The 15,191-nt window shown below is 34.6% G+C and overlaps 1 non-coding gene and 1 pseudogene across 2 annotated transcripts; both read right to left on the bottom strand.

Moving 5' to 3' along the window:
* Window positions 1–84: 84 nt before the first annotated feature.
* Window positions 85–156, bottom strand: TRNAD-GUC (transfer RNA aspartic acid (anticodon GUC)). Its single transcript has one exon. It is a non-coding gene; the product is annotated as a tRNA-Asp (tRNA).
* A 4,210-nt stretch (window positions 157–4,366) lies between these two features.
* LOC104598736 (uncharacterized) lies at window positions 4,367–13,736 on the bottom strand (annotated as a pseudogene). The gene is made up of 7 exons (XR_016083572.1): window positions 13,191–13,736; window positions 12,602–12,935; window positions 11,151–11,594; window positions 10,984–10,989; window positions 10,463–10,763; window positions 5,064–5,430; window positions 4,367–4,679 (listed from the first exon to the last, which is right to left on the bottom strand). The product of XR_016083572.1 is annotated as an uncharacterized LOC104598736 (transcript).
* Between the last annotated feature and the right edge of the window lie 1,455 nt (window positions 13,737–15,191).

The raw sequence follows: 15,191 nt of genomic DNA, 5'->3' as shown, positions 1-15,191 counted from the left end.
TTTCGATCAAATGTCTTCTTATAACTTATTGAGGCAAATGCCCAGAATCATTCATTGAAAGTTAAAATCTAAAATATAATAAAACGCCGTTGCCGGGGATCGAACCCGGGTCACTCGCGTGACAGGCGGGAATACTCACCACTATACTACAACGACTTCGGTTGGCATAAATTTTCTATTATTCTATTTAACATAAATAATACATTAGTCCATGCCTATTTCTTGGGTAAATAAAACAATAAATATTTTATCTATAAAAAACTTATTATTTTAATTGTTCATAAATAACACATTAGCCCATGCCTATTTCTTAGGTAAATAAAACAATAAATATTTTATTTATAAAAAAATTATTATTAAAAAGAATAATTTTGTTCCATTTAAATGTTATCAACTTTTCCTGTGAAAAAGTTAATTAAATACCCAAGGAAAAGTTTAAACCCCAGAAAAAAGAATGCGGGTATTTTCCTCTCTCAAAAATACAAAAGATCAACGGGCCCATAGATATATTACCCACCTTGTGTATTATAATGTGGCAAAGAGAAAAACATTCTTTTTTAGGAATTGCACACAAGTTCGGATCAAGTAAGCATAGTAAATTAGCACACAATAAATATTCTACACCTGTATCAAAAAGTTTATTTAAATCTTTGGGATAGAGTAAGGTGGTGTTTGACACCATGTTCATCTCGTGAATAGGACCGGGATGAATACTCACTCTATGGGCTGTGGATGGGACCGGTTCACGCTATGTCATGGACCGGTCCCGTCCATACCCCAATTTCTCATCCACAGCAAAATCCCGTGGTTAGAGATCGTCCACACTTGATTTTTTATCCCCTACTTCACACTTTCCCTCAAAGGCCAAAACCCTATTATATGTTTCACATTTTAATATTTTGGTTAATAAAATATTAATTATTTTACTTAATTTTTTTATTCATTTTAAATTTTAATGTTTTATCAATAAAATAATATTTTAAATATATTTTTTTAAAATTTTAATTATTTTACTATTGTTTTATAAAAAAATAATATTTATTGGTTAATATTATTCATTGATGCATTTTTCAATATATTTATCATATAAAATGCAAAAATTAAATAATTATGATTAACTATGTAGATCAAGGTTTTCAAACCGCCGTTGACCCAGGCGATCAGACCGTTCAGCCCGAGAACCGTCTAGGCAAGCGGTTTTTGGCCAAAAACTCTTGAAAAAGTCAACAACCTGTTGACCCAAGTGGTCAAATCGTCGACCCGTTCAATGGTTTTTTACTATTTTTATTTTTTTTAATTTGTTTGTCAGAACGAGCTGTCCATTCGAACCTGACGACCAGACCATCAACCCAATAACCGGTGGCTAGAATGGTTCCGTTTTCGGGTCATTTTTTAAAATGTTGTTGTAGATCATTCATAAATGTATATGAGATACATGGAATCAAAAAGTGTGGTGTGACAGAACGCCACTGTGGGTGTGAATTGGTCCAGTCCACACAATTTGTCCACAATTCAGAATAGCTATGGATTGTGGTGTGGTGTGGATTAGCCCCTGCCATAGGGTGTGGTGTGGACCAGTCTACACCCACCAATTTCTCATCCACACTACAGAACACCCCCTAAGGGCATTTTAAGAGACAGGTGTAAAAAAACTTTAGTGCCTACTCAGACCTGCTCATAATGTGTACATACTGATATAGACTGATTAGATACTACACAATATAAAAGGATCAAAGGAGAGGACAACTAGGGGTGTCAATTGGACTGGATTTGGTCCAATCCGATCCAGTCCAATGTGAGTCCATTACAAATGCACCAGGTCCAATCCAATCCAATGAATAATTTGGACTATTTTGGACCGGTCCAATTCAATGTTCGGACCGTCTAATTTGTTCAAATTCATTTTAATTTATATTGGTTTAAACTTAAACCCGATCCATTGACACCTATATAAATTTAGATTGGCTTAATCCAACCAAATCCAATATAAATTTATTAGAGATAGACTAGGTCCAGTCCAATCTAATAAAGATTTTGGACCGGATTGGTCCAATCCACTATGTCTTTTTGGTCTGTCCAATCCGTGGGGTCCAATCCAAAACCGGTCCATTGACACCCTTAAGGACAACACCATTGATGTTGACGAACACACCTTTGCGTGTTAAGTGTGTTAGGTGTCTGTTTCTTGATCAACTGTGATCCTTTTGTGTATATATTAGTAAAAAAAATCAGTGAGGTGAGGTAGTAGCAACCAATCTATTTCTTTTCTTTTAGGCTATATTTGGTTTGAAGGAAAAAGTAGGGAAAGAAAAGGAAAGGCAAGAAAACCTTTAAAAACCTTGTATAGGTTTTAATACATTTTCTTTCAAACCAAACATAGCCTTAGTTTAAGATATTATAAATTAGAGGGAGATTAAGAGGTAGAGACAGCAGGGTGCACGTTAGGTCCATTAAAACATTTTCATAGATAGTTTGCATTTACATGAATTGGATCTCGCATCTCCAAGAATGCCAAGTGGCCATCTCAACTACGAGGTCATCAGTCCAGCTATAGGGTTGTATGTCCTATGTTCCTAGGTCAAACAGTTCGACCATCCAAGTCAATGATGGTTTTAAAACCATGTGTATGCAAGTTGCAATCACTAGAATTCAGCCCCAAAACACAGCCCAACTAACATGTTTACAAACACTTCACTAACATTTGCATTTCTCTTACCATGTTTTCCCAACCTAGTATCCCTGCCTTATGCTTCTTAGTTCTCATATACTTGGGACAAGGTTTAATTTTTTAGGTTCAGTTTGGAAGGAGTACAAATACAAATATATAGAGTGCAAAACCTTGTATTTTATAATATTTTGTATGTATTTGTATATATATTTGTATTTGTAGTCCTTCCAAACTAAATCTTAGGAAATTTTTGGCTAGGGCTGTCAACGGGTTGGGCTTATCCAACCAAACTGAAATGACCAAACTAATTATACCGGTTCTGATTCTGTGGTTTGTCCCAATAAATAATTAACTGGGTTGAGATCGGTTCATGTTGTTTCTGAATCGATTAAGGCTTGCACCAATTATATAGTTGTAAGTTGTTATTAGCATAGATAATTATAGATTATATTGGCAATTGGCGAAAATACGCTTAAATTTTAAACTTTAAACCCAGGAAAGTGTAACCACAAAGTATATTAGCTTCTTTTAACACTTCCACGATTAAAAATCATGTCCAACGATGTAAAATCCGTAAATATCAATTATATGGAATCAGTTACATGAATTCTGTTTCACATGGACACTGACTTTCTAGTAATACATTAGGCTTAGGAAAGAATGCAAATACAAATATGTGTGATACAAAAACAAGGTCTAGAAATATAAATATATAGAATGCAAAACCTTGTATTTATATTATTTTATATGTATTTGCACCATACATATTTGTACTCCTTCCTAAGTGAGCACGGACTGTTAATTGATCAGGACTATTCCCAGTTTAATTGGAGAGGGGCCATTCCATTCGATCTGTTAACAAATGAAATGACTGGACTGAATGACTTAAAGTTATACATGTTCACAATGCCCTTCTTCGATCTTTGGGTTCTTTTTAAATGTTCTTTGAGTCTGTTTGGTTTACAGTAAATATCAGAATCGGAATTGAAATCAGAACCAAAATGGTTTATTTCCATAATTTATTTGTTTCAAACAAGAATCGAAATGGAAATTGCAATCAGCTGAAATGATTTTTTTTTTCAATTCCAGGAGGGGGAGAGAATGGCCATTCCCTCAAATGGGAAATGCCATTCCACCAGGAATGGAAATGGGATTCAGATTCTATCCAATCAAACAATCGACCATTCCATTTCCAATTCCAAACCAAACGGGCCCTTTTTTTATTTTTTGTTTTTTGCTCTAACAAATGAATAAGCCATTACTTCATGCCAACGTGGACTGTCTTTTCTAGAGATGTTTGGATTTACAAAGCCTCTCGAAATGCTTCAAACTTTAATTTGTGAATTGGGTTGTTTCTGAAAAGAAAAGATATTCGTTTGATCATCTTCAACCTCTGGGCTCTGGTTATCAATGGATTTCGGCCCTTGGGCATCACGCTTTGTTGCAGCCAATGGGTGTTTCGACCCTATGGCCCCATTGTCAGTGTATTTCCCCGTGTATTTGTGCAAGAAGAATTAAATACGTTTATAAAGATTCATGATCAAACCGTAACCGTTGTTGGACATCAACCAAACTGCTCAGCGGGGACTCAACCCCTTATACGGGTTGATGGTCCATGACTAATACTAATACCACTGGTTGTTGGATCACATATTCACATTCAATACCCGAATATGGCTCTATTTTGCAAGAGCACCATGCAGAATAAAACTCATAAAATTTTATATCTAAGTCATGTTGCTTGCTCCACCAAAGCTAAAGAGGAAAAAAAAACTCCTATATAAACCAAAACCATAACTAGGGTTTTCTTTACAATCAAAGAAATCTATAATAAAGCAGAAGAATACTGAAACAAGTCAAGCAAAAAGAATGTACATACTCTCACCATCTGAAAGTCCAAGAAAATATCCTTAGTGTCGGAAATCGTAACTGGTGTGTTCACCCAGAGTCCAGCTTCCTCGTCTGAAATCTGAATCATCACCAATAGACATTTGAGCCCTGAAATTTAAAGCTGAAAGCAGAAAGAAAAAAAAATAATCATGTGATCACACTGACCTTCTTCTTCTGTAACCCCCTCCCAAAAAATAAGAAAAAATAAATAGAAAAGAAAGAAAATGGCCGTATTAAAAACCAACCAAACTCATTCCTAAGAATACAGGCTTCAGCCCGCAAACATTGTCTCAGCGTGGATCTAGAAATGCTGAAGGCATGATTCTCATCGTTTTCATCCATCTCAAAGACTGCATTATATCCTTTTTTTTTTGTGACTAACCACATTATATCTACTTCAACCAAAATATAAAATTGAAGGATTGTATGTTGTTAACTGGTGCTCTATAAGCGCAGAGCTAAGAGGGAACAAATTTAGATTTTAAAATTGGGTAAGATAACTCACCACACACTAGCCCTGCAATTTGATCTAGTGTCGGTGATATGCTTTCCCAAAATCCTCATGTCTCTGCCGCTGGAACTCCCCACAAGTATCATGAGCCTTGGTAGGATAATTTTCAAGAGCACACGGGTACCTGCCCCTAGAATCAATAGGCAAATTGTTCCCTGTATAAGCTGGATTGCTTGAGGTGTGATCATAGTCAGAAAAACCAGGGTGCTTGTACCCCCCACCAAAAGTGGGTGCTGACAAATGTTGACAGGCCTGTTGCCGCCTTTGGACATCAAATTGAAGGAATTCCCCCCACTGCTTAGCATGCATGCCCCTTAGGATAGCCAGTTTCTGCACATAGCTCTCTCCCAATTCTCTAACAGTCCATGAACAGAAAATGTCAGAAATCGCAAATAAAAGCGTCAGAAATTGCAAATAAAAGCAAAATGACACAACAGAATCTTTGAATGTAACAGTCATCAACATTTCCTTAGAACAGAAAAAGTATGAATGTTTCCTTGGCAAGGAAATATAAAATGCTAAGAGTAGAGCATTCTTCTTGTTTTCTCATCCTAGATTTTTTTCTGGCAAACCTTAAAAATTGAGACTCCACTTTCATTCATTTATTAGGTTATAAATTATTGTATTAATAACAAAACTGGTGTTTGTCAACAGTATACACATAATTCATGGTTAGAAGCTATTCTTTGTCAATTTCTTCAATTTTCATGCTTAATATATCAATTTTTAGTTTATCAAAGGTAACTTTATGCCATCCATTTTGGCCTTTTCCTCTCTTGTATGTATTAATTTTGTAACTTAGTTAGGGGTGGTAGTGGTACCCCAGCCTAAGCAGATTTTGGTTGGGCACTCAATCTAAAACCAATCCATTTGACAAGATTGAAACATCTAATAGTGGATTAGCAAACCAGATCAAAGAATTCCAGGAAGGTAGGTGAGTCATCTAGGTTGGGTTAAGTTTTGCCATCCATATTACTTAATATAACATAGCATGAACAAAAAACTGAAAGAGAGGAAATATTATCCCTTTACGTTCCCATGTAGGTCCACTCTTTCACCATTGTCTTGTAAGTGCAATAAATTAGGTTGCCTAAAGAGAACAATTCATATCATCTAAGCCTTTTCCCAACTATTTGGATCAGCCATGCATATCCTGCTACGCCATACCACTATATCTAAACCCTTATCATATGTTTTTCCTTTTCCATTTCTTTACCTCATTTTTTTCTTTTCTTTTTGTTTTTAACTGGTAAAACTGATAAGGGACATATACTCAGATAATAAGATCTCAAGTCCTCCCTTAATGATTCAAACCACATCCTTCTCATTCTTTCATCTTGTCATTTTCAACTTGTACAAAGGCACTCCTATGGTCGGTGGCCTTTCAATGCAAATGAATAAACCATGTCAATCAACATTTTCATATACCATACCCCAACTGAGGCCAACTCTTTTTTTTCACCCAAAGGAAAAAGGCTGGGGCTAATTCTAGGTACATGAGAATATTTTCCTTGAGTTTTTTAAAAAAGTAATTATATGCATTTATATGGAAAAAAGAAGTTTATATATCAGAGAATATACAAGCCTGCACAGAATATGAACAGGTGGACAAGCTATTTGAACTCATAAAGGTTAAGGCAGCCATTGGGCTGTAATTTGGGAGGAATTCAGAGGTGTTTCTCTCAATGATCTACTTAGGTGGTGGCAAGCGGCATATTGTGGCTGGCTTCCAAATTGACAGACCTCAAAGGGTGGAAGATTGGTCCCCTCCTGCAGATGGGAAGGTTAAACTCAACTTTGATAGATTCTGCCTGGGAAATCCAGGGTTTTCAGGTGTGAGGGCAGTGGTTATGGGTTCATTGTGGCAATCTAGTTCTAAGCTACTCAGGCTGGTTGGTAAGGGCAACTTTTTGAGAGCTGAGTTATTGGCTTTAATTCAAGGTCTAAAACTGCTGGCAATGGAGGGAATGGGGAATGTGGAAATGGAAGGTGATTGCCAAACCTATCATCCTATGGATGAAGGCACAAGATCAAATCCCTTGGTTATTCAGACATTGGGTGACGTTGGCTCACTCCCTAGGTGCTTCTTTGAACTCCTCATTAAATTGTGTGCCTAGGAGTGCTAATATGTTGGAAGTTGGCTAGAGATGGGGTTGGGAAAGAGGTTTTAGAATGAGTGCCCAGGGCCAGGCTGTAATTTGAAATGGTTGTATGTTATCCATCCTTTTCTGTTTTCTTATCTATCTTCTCATACTGTGTTAATCTCCTTAACCAAAGAGCTGAGATGTACTTTGTGGATTACTGCCCTTTCTTTGAGCAGTTTACTGGCCTTTTTAATGAAACTTTCTGTTATTTACCAAAAATAAAGAATATGGACAAGCAATCCTGATTCAACACGAGAATTCTTCTCAAATGATAAAAAAATCCAACCATGTATGGATTTAGGTCATGCACACCCTAAGAATTTTTTTAATGGGAATAGCAGAATATATGATTAGATAAACAAGCATCTGTCTGCTATAACAATTTCAAAAAATAATTTTTCCAAAAGTAAAACATTTAGATAGCTTAAAACAAATCAATATGTACCAATGCCTATTCCATCATTCTTTTTAAGTTTTATCATAGGCATCCAACATTTCATAATATTTCTGTATTTATCAGTTATCTTTAAAATGTTTCCATGAACCTCATAAACATACCCAACTTAATTAAACTCAGCCATAAACTGAAATATTTTGTCCCACCATTATGCTCTATCAGGAGCCATGTTTTCTGTCAATTGCAAGTCCTAAATTAATTTTTTACCACTTCAGACTACATTTTATTTGGTCTTGTCACTAGAACATGCTTTTTCTTTGATTGCCCAAGACTTTATCCCATGTAGCAATATTGGTATCATAACTGTTTTCTAGAATTTTCTTTTTAGTCTCATTGGTATATCTGGTTGGCATCATCCTGCTCTAATTCTATGGGCAACATCCTCTTTAACATGAATTGCTAATTGCAGTATTGCACCACCATTCTTATTAAATTTTTACTAAGATTACAATACATAGTTTCTTAGTTCAATTTATCTTAAAACCTTTCGATTCTAAAGCATCCATCCATCCATTGTTCTAGAATTGCATTCAGATCATCATTTTTAATCTTTTTTATGGATACATATTTTCAATCTTATGTAGTGCTATAAACTAGGACTCTTATTTTAATAAGATTCACTCAAGTGGACTGAAAGATCAGCAAACAGCTTGGCAGATGCTCAGACCAAGTGATTTAGAATCAATTGTATTGGCGGGGGAGGGGGTTGTACTCCAGGGGATGGACTGATATAAATGTAAATAAAAGGACCTATGGGTGGACAGCAAGTGCTGCCTTAAATCAGAGGGATTCTAGGCACATTTTCATTGTATTTATACAGATCCTTTTCATTCAGATTAATAAAATTCAACAGTTACTGATAAAGAAAAAAAGGACTTTTAATCCCTGTGTCCATATGTATTTGACATTGAACCAGGAAGGTTCTTAAAAAATCTTGTGAAATTCATGTACAAGTTGTCATTAACTCATTTATTGAACTAATTTGTAGTTTATTAGCTTATAATTAGTATTGATTACTGAATTTCTTTTTAATTTTTGTTACCTAAGCTGTGCTTATCTGTCATGTAGGCATTGACTCACCTTGCTGGACTAAAATGCATAGGAGTCTCTTGGCCACCTTTTTTTTTTGATAATTAATCTCTTTAGTCTCTTCACCCTTGGCCACCTTAACTACACTTATATTAGTAGAATTGTAGAAAAACCACTTTAAGAACAATCTTTTTTCGCCCACACAAATTCTCTAGATGAATGATCACCCAAGATAGGTACTAAGTAATTCCAAACAACATGGTCAAAATAGCACATAATTTGGCCTATAAATCTCCTTTATCTTTATGCCTTATTGCCCTCAGTATTTACTATGATTAACTGACATGCTAAATTCAAATTTCCACTCCAACTTGAAAGGGTATATTCATATTTCATGACTCATCTACATCCTCTTCTCTTTTTTGAATCAATTACCAATATCCTCTTCTGTCCACTTATAATTCCTAAATTGAACTTATTCTTTCTGTTCTTGAATATGGGATATGCAAAACATCTTTGACCATAATAATGTTCATGTTGTAGGAATGCCTTGCCAAAAGGAAAGGCATGGATTTTTACGCAGACTCCAAAGGAAAGAACAAGATTATCTATAACCTGAAGATAAACTCCTTAAGGTTGTCCACCACCTAGGGTCGTGGTTTTTTATTTGTCTTTTTTTTGTATTTACTTTATTTTTATAAATAATCCAGGAGAAGGATACTATTCTTTTCAATGGAATTTTGAATGCATCAATTCACTTAAAGTCTTTTACTGTAGCCATTTCTTATTCTTTTAGATTTAAAGATCACCATCTCTTTTTACTAATGCTCTTAATCAATAGCAACAACACTTTATTCTTAAAGTATGAATGAGGGGAGTATCTCCTGCAGACATCCACTATCTAATTCCAGATTGAAATCCAACAAAAACCAAAGCCCAGAAACTTGATCAACAAGATCAAGCAAAGAGATGGCCATTTGTATATGCCACAGGCTTGAGTTGACATGTGTAAGTAAATGATGGCCATTTATATCTAAAAAGAAAACAGAAAAAAGCCTAGGCATTTTAAATTATAACAACAGAAGTTAACTATTTGCAGCAATAGTTGGTAGAAGTAATGCGCAAAAAAATACATAAATGAAAGCCATCGCCATTAATCTTCTCAACCCATGGTTGGCCCAGCCAGTCAGACCAGTGACCTGGTGACCCAGTCATGATTTTAGTTCCAGTCAACCTCTAACCTGCCATTAAAAAAAAGCCATTTACCAACCCAGACGGTTGAACCATTTACCTGTTCTGTTCAACCCCTTCATCAGGCCATCGGTTTTATATTACTTTATTTTCTTTTCAAATTTTTATTGTTGTGATGTCACAGGTTGACCTGTTGACCCAGATGGTGGAATTGGAAAGCAGTTCCACCTCATATTTGGGTTTTAAAACAGCATTGCTATTTATGAGTGTTATCCCCTCCTACATTTTGAAGACCTGTAATAAATTTATGTCCAAATCCCTTCAGTTTATTTCAGCCATTTCCATGCTCTAGCAAGTTCTATTTATTTTACCATGTATGGCTATAATTACAAAATGGATCATTCTATGGTTATGAAACATTAGCATCTTAGATAAATGTTTGTAATACAACAAATAAAATCATTAAAAAGTTAAATTAAATTAAATTAACCTGAAGGTAGCAGTAAGTAAACTACAACCCCTTTTCATTAGTCACTTGAATTTAATTACTCTCTGATGAAGTAGATATACATACCTCACGATGCTTCAAATTCTCTTCATCTTCTTCCTTATCACGATTTTTTCCAAGTTCCATTGCTTCCCTCTTATATTCCAATTCTAACTCCTCTAATGTTTGTGGATAGCCAGAGTATTCAAACTTACAGATAGAATGTACCAGAGGCCCACGTCCCTCAGCATCCCAAGCACCAGTTTTATGGGCCCCAATGCTTTGGTTATGGCTATCATATGAATTATATGTTTCGCCGGTAAAATTGGGTCATGCTGGAGATTTTGAATGGCTTGAATGACCCCTAGATCCATTATTATCATAAGCTTCATGAAATGAAGAACATGTTAAGTGAAACCCCACTTCATTCCAGATGTCTAACATACATGGTAGCTATAATTACACATTCTATCTTATATTCAAATTGTGAAACCATCCAATGTAAACAAGGGCAGAAAAGTGTTCACTAAATGATATCCAGCCAGTTCAGGCCCATTCGCAAATTACTTCAGATTCGAACATATAATGCTTGCATTATGAACTTACCTCTTGCTGCAAAAAAAAAATGATAAGAAACAAGCAAACTTATTAGGTACTCAATATAAGACAAAAGGAAGGGAAAAAATTTGAGATGTCTAAAAGGCTGCAAATTGCAAAAAATAGGTATACCAGATTTATATGGATGCTGTAAACATATTCTTTCCTGTCCCTACCTTGTAGAGAACTTGAAAATTGTTTCAGATCCTCATGAAGACTGTCTTCCATAACCATGTCTTGCCTGCCAAACTTCCTTTTAAACTGTGATCCATTTTGTGGACTAGGAAGAGACCTTTGTGATTCAGAATGCTTCATCCTCAAGTTAACAGGGCTACCCTCGGGTGACCTAGATCTGGTCCTGTGGGAACTAGAAGAACCCTTTTGCTACCCTCTTCCTTAATCACTTTGTGCACAGCATCCACACCTTTTACCAAGCATAACTTATCTTTGCCACTAACAATAACAAACTTCTCCTCCATCTTAATTCTGCAGCCAACATCATTTTCAATCTTCTGGATCACCTTATCTGTGAAGAGTGCTTTGATATGCCTTTCTCTTGCAGGCACTGTTTCAAAGAAATATTGGGATTTGCGATTTGCTCCAAGAGTGGATGGACATCCCTGTAAACATGTGATCCATGTTGGGCAAAAGAAAAGTAAACCATTTAGTAAAAAACTATAGGAAAGAAAAAAATGAAAACAAAATTCTCAATTTTCTCAATTCTTTATCAATCCAAAAAAAAAAAAAAGTAATGAACATGCAACAAAAGACAAGATTATAACTTAAGTTTTATTATTGAAAAAAGTTTTATTTACTTTACATGAGAATTAATGAATATGCATTTTTTCCTTTTAATAAATTAACCCCCTTGATCAGACACACAAGGTATATGGTAGGATGAATGCAAGTATTTGGTGAAAGAAGGCCGAATAGTTACAAAAGAAAAATACGATAAGCCCAATATAGTATAGTGGCTAACATGCTATTTCAAGCAAATAGCTATGCCACTTAAATGTCTAGATTGCTCAATGTAACAAATTTTCTAAATCAACAACAATTTAACTTGTTCCCACTAAAAAAAATCCCCCAAACACTTTTTTGTAATTAATCATATCAATAAACAATACTGCAAAGTGCCCAATTGAAAATTCCCTACAGGAAAGAGAGGTTTCTAGAAATCAAGAAAGGGACTAATAGACATGTTACACTAGACAAGTCTTGAGATTAAGAAAACTAAAAAAAGGAATTAACACAACTAAGATAAAGAAAATTAATAGTGGCACTGAGGTCAGATCGTCTTCTTTTCTTAAAGTATTTCAAGATACTTTGCTTTTTACCTTAAAATGATACTTTAAGTATAAATCAGCTATCCTAGTACCATGCCATTGACAAGAAAGACGTTAGAAGAACCTTTCGAGCTAATGTTATAGGTGATATTGCTCAGTTTTAGCGAAGTATTAGGACATTGTCCTATTGTCAATTTGGAGCACAAGAGCAAAGGTAGACTGGAAATTCTTGAATAGAATATAAATAAATAGAAGAATAAATTATAAAAGAGAAAAGAAGGAAATACACAAACTACGAGGCTATAATACAACTTTGATTAACAAAAACCAATCCACCATACTTGAGTAAAGTGACCTGATTCTCCACATATTTTGCGGATCATCTCTTCTTCCTTCCTTTTCTTCCAGTTCCTTTCAGCGGCCTTAGATTTAACATCCCACACCTTAGCTTCTCGGCTAGAGAAATCAGTTGGGACAGTATTTGGATCACGAGGCTCCTCTTCCTCATCAGGACTTGCATGAGACTTTTTGTTTCCTTTTGTCTTCTCTTTCTTACTGGTGGCATTTGACCCAGATGGACTAGTGTACTCTTTATAAATGTCATTGAAGTCATCATCCATATCTGGTGTGGGAATTCTCTTGTCATTTCCGAAAAATCTCGCAAGCAACTCACACCTGCATCACCTTCAAATAATAAACTATCAAGAAAACTCAGGTATGGTCTTCATATGTCGAACATCAATCTGGTAAGAACTTCCTTAGTGAAGAAATTACAAGATAAACTATCAAGAAAATGGAACAGGGTAACTCCTCCCAGAGAGTGGGGAAGAAGAATGGCTGGAGATGGAATTTAAGTTTTAACTGGAATATAGATTTGTAACGCGGAGCACAACTTGCAAGAGAAGGCTGCAATTCAACTAAGCAACTTACCAGAATATGTATTCCAAATCAACAAGGCTAGATAACTTTTCAGAACTGCACATTCAAATCTTGGGACACATGCATGACCAATACGGAGTTGAAAGATGCTATTCTTCGGGATAACACCAAACGCAATCCCTGTACCTGTTGATGAATTAAAGAAAAACACCGATGAACCGGATGAAACTTGAGTGCGAAGGCACTGGCAAAGCATTTGAATGAATGGTTAATGTAATTTCTATCTGAATTTAACGGAATGTGATATATTATTTATCAAAAAAAATGAATGGTTAATCTACAAAAGGACAGGTTCCTGGTTCCAGTCACAGTAAGAATTCCAACGACCAAATGTTGATAACACAATTTAGAAACATACAGGCATACAAAGGGAACATCTGCATAGAAATGCATAAGCACAAGACCAGTAGCAAAGAAACAACAATGAATTTAGAACAAGTTATTGAAACAAATTCTTTGCAGCGAAGAATCAATCATAACCGGAAGAAAAACTGATATTCTTACAGTACTGGGACAATCACTTTTCAAGAACACAGATTAAAATACTGTGGAAAAATAAAGGACAATTTCATATAAAACAATAAAAATACAGTGAGAAGACGTACGTACGAATCCTCCAAAATTAGGGGTGAGTAAAAAAAATCGAAAAATCGAATTGATCGAAATCGAACCGATCGATTGGGTTTTGGTTGGATGTTTTCAAAAAACCAAAGTATTAGTTCGATTTTGATTAACTAATACAAAAATCTGGTGATTAATCGAACCGATCGGTATACATATATTTTTATATATTTTATATATATTTATGTATATTATATATTATAAATTAATAAATATATATAATATATGATATATTATTTATTATTTAAAATATAATATTTTATATATATTTATAATTTTTTTATATATTTATATTTTTTATAATATATATTGTAAAAATAAAAAAACTGAAAAATCAACAAATTGAACCGACAGTCAACCGATTAACTGATAGATTTTGATTTTGATTACCAGTTTTCCAAAAATCAGTACTACCGATTCGGTTACAAAATAAACCCCACGGTTCGGTTCCGTGAGCACCCCTATCCAAAATGTCTAAAAAATAGAAAATTAAAAGAAAATATATAAACAAAGCGAACTGAATTAACATTTTGGTTCTGCTGCGGTTGCCCTTATTAGTTCTGTTTCTTTCGCCCCTTTTTATTAAAAAAGTTATCTAGTGCAATTACTTTTCTATTTTGATTTTTTTTTATTCTCCTTTTCTCGAAAAAGTTGATTCAAATTGCCAAGCACTAATTTTTAGCCAAACAGCATATTAAAAAGGAAGAAAAAGAAATTCAGCCAAACAGGCATCAACTCATCAACTTGGGATTTATGCCAAACACATGGGTGGTGTTTGGAACGAACGTTGTTTCCGGAGAGGCATTTTTTTTCATAAAATGGTGATGCATTGGCATACCGTTTTATTAGAATTTATTTTTTCTTTTCTGTTGGATACTATTGTTGTTGCTGCGATATATGCATTTTTTAAAGTAATGTCAACAAAACAGTAAAAAACGAAAAAAAAAAACAAAATGGGTGTTTTCTCAAACTACACTTTTCCAGATTTCAAAAGTGTGATTTGAAAAAATGTTTTTTTTTTTAGAAATTCCCGATCAGTACCTTTTATTTTGGCTCGAGTGACAATTTGATCCCCAAACTTTAAAATGCAATAATTTAGTATTCGAACTTTTGAAATGTGACAATCTAGTACCCAAACTTTCAAAATGTGACAATTCAGTACCTGTTGTTAACCAGTCCATTAATCAGCCGTTAAGTGACATTTGAAAAGTCAAAAATGCCTTAAGAATGTCATTTAATTCTCTTTATCAATCATCCAAACATTGGTAATAAAATGAACAGTACCAAATTCTATACTCTTTTAAACAGTCACCAACTTTTTTGAATAGAAGAGAATAGGATTTGGGATTGTTTAGTTTTTTGTCAATGCTT

Source organism: Nelumbo nucifera, chromosome 3, assembly GCF_055504915.1.
Source record: "Nelumbo nucifera cultivar China Antique chromosome 3, China Antique-T2T, whole genome shotgun sequence".
Taxonomy (NCBI): Eukaryota; Viridiplantae; Streptophyta; class Magnoliopsida; order Proteales; family Nelumbonaceae; genus Nelumbo; species Nelumbo nucifera.
This window is presented reverse-complemented; position numbering and strand designations above follow the sequence as displayed.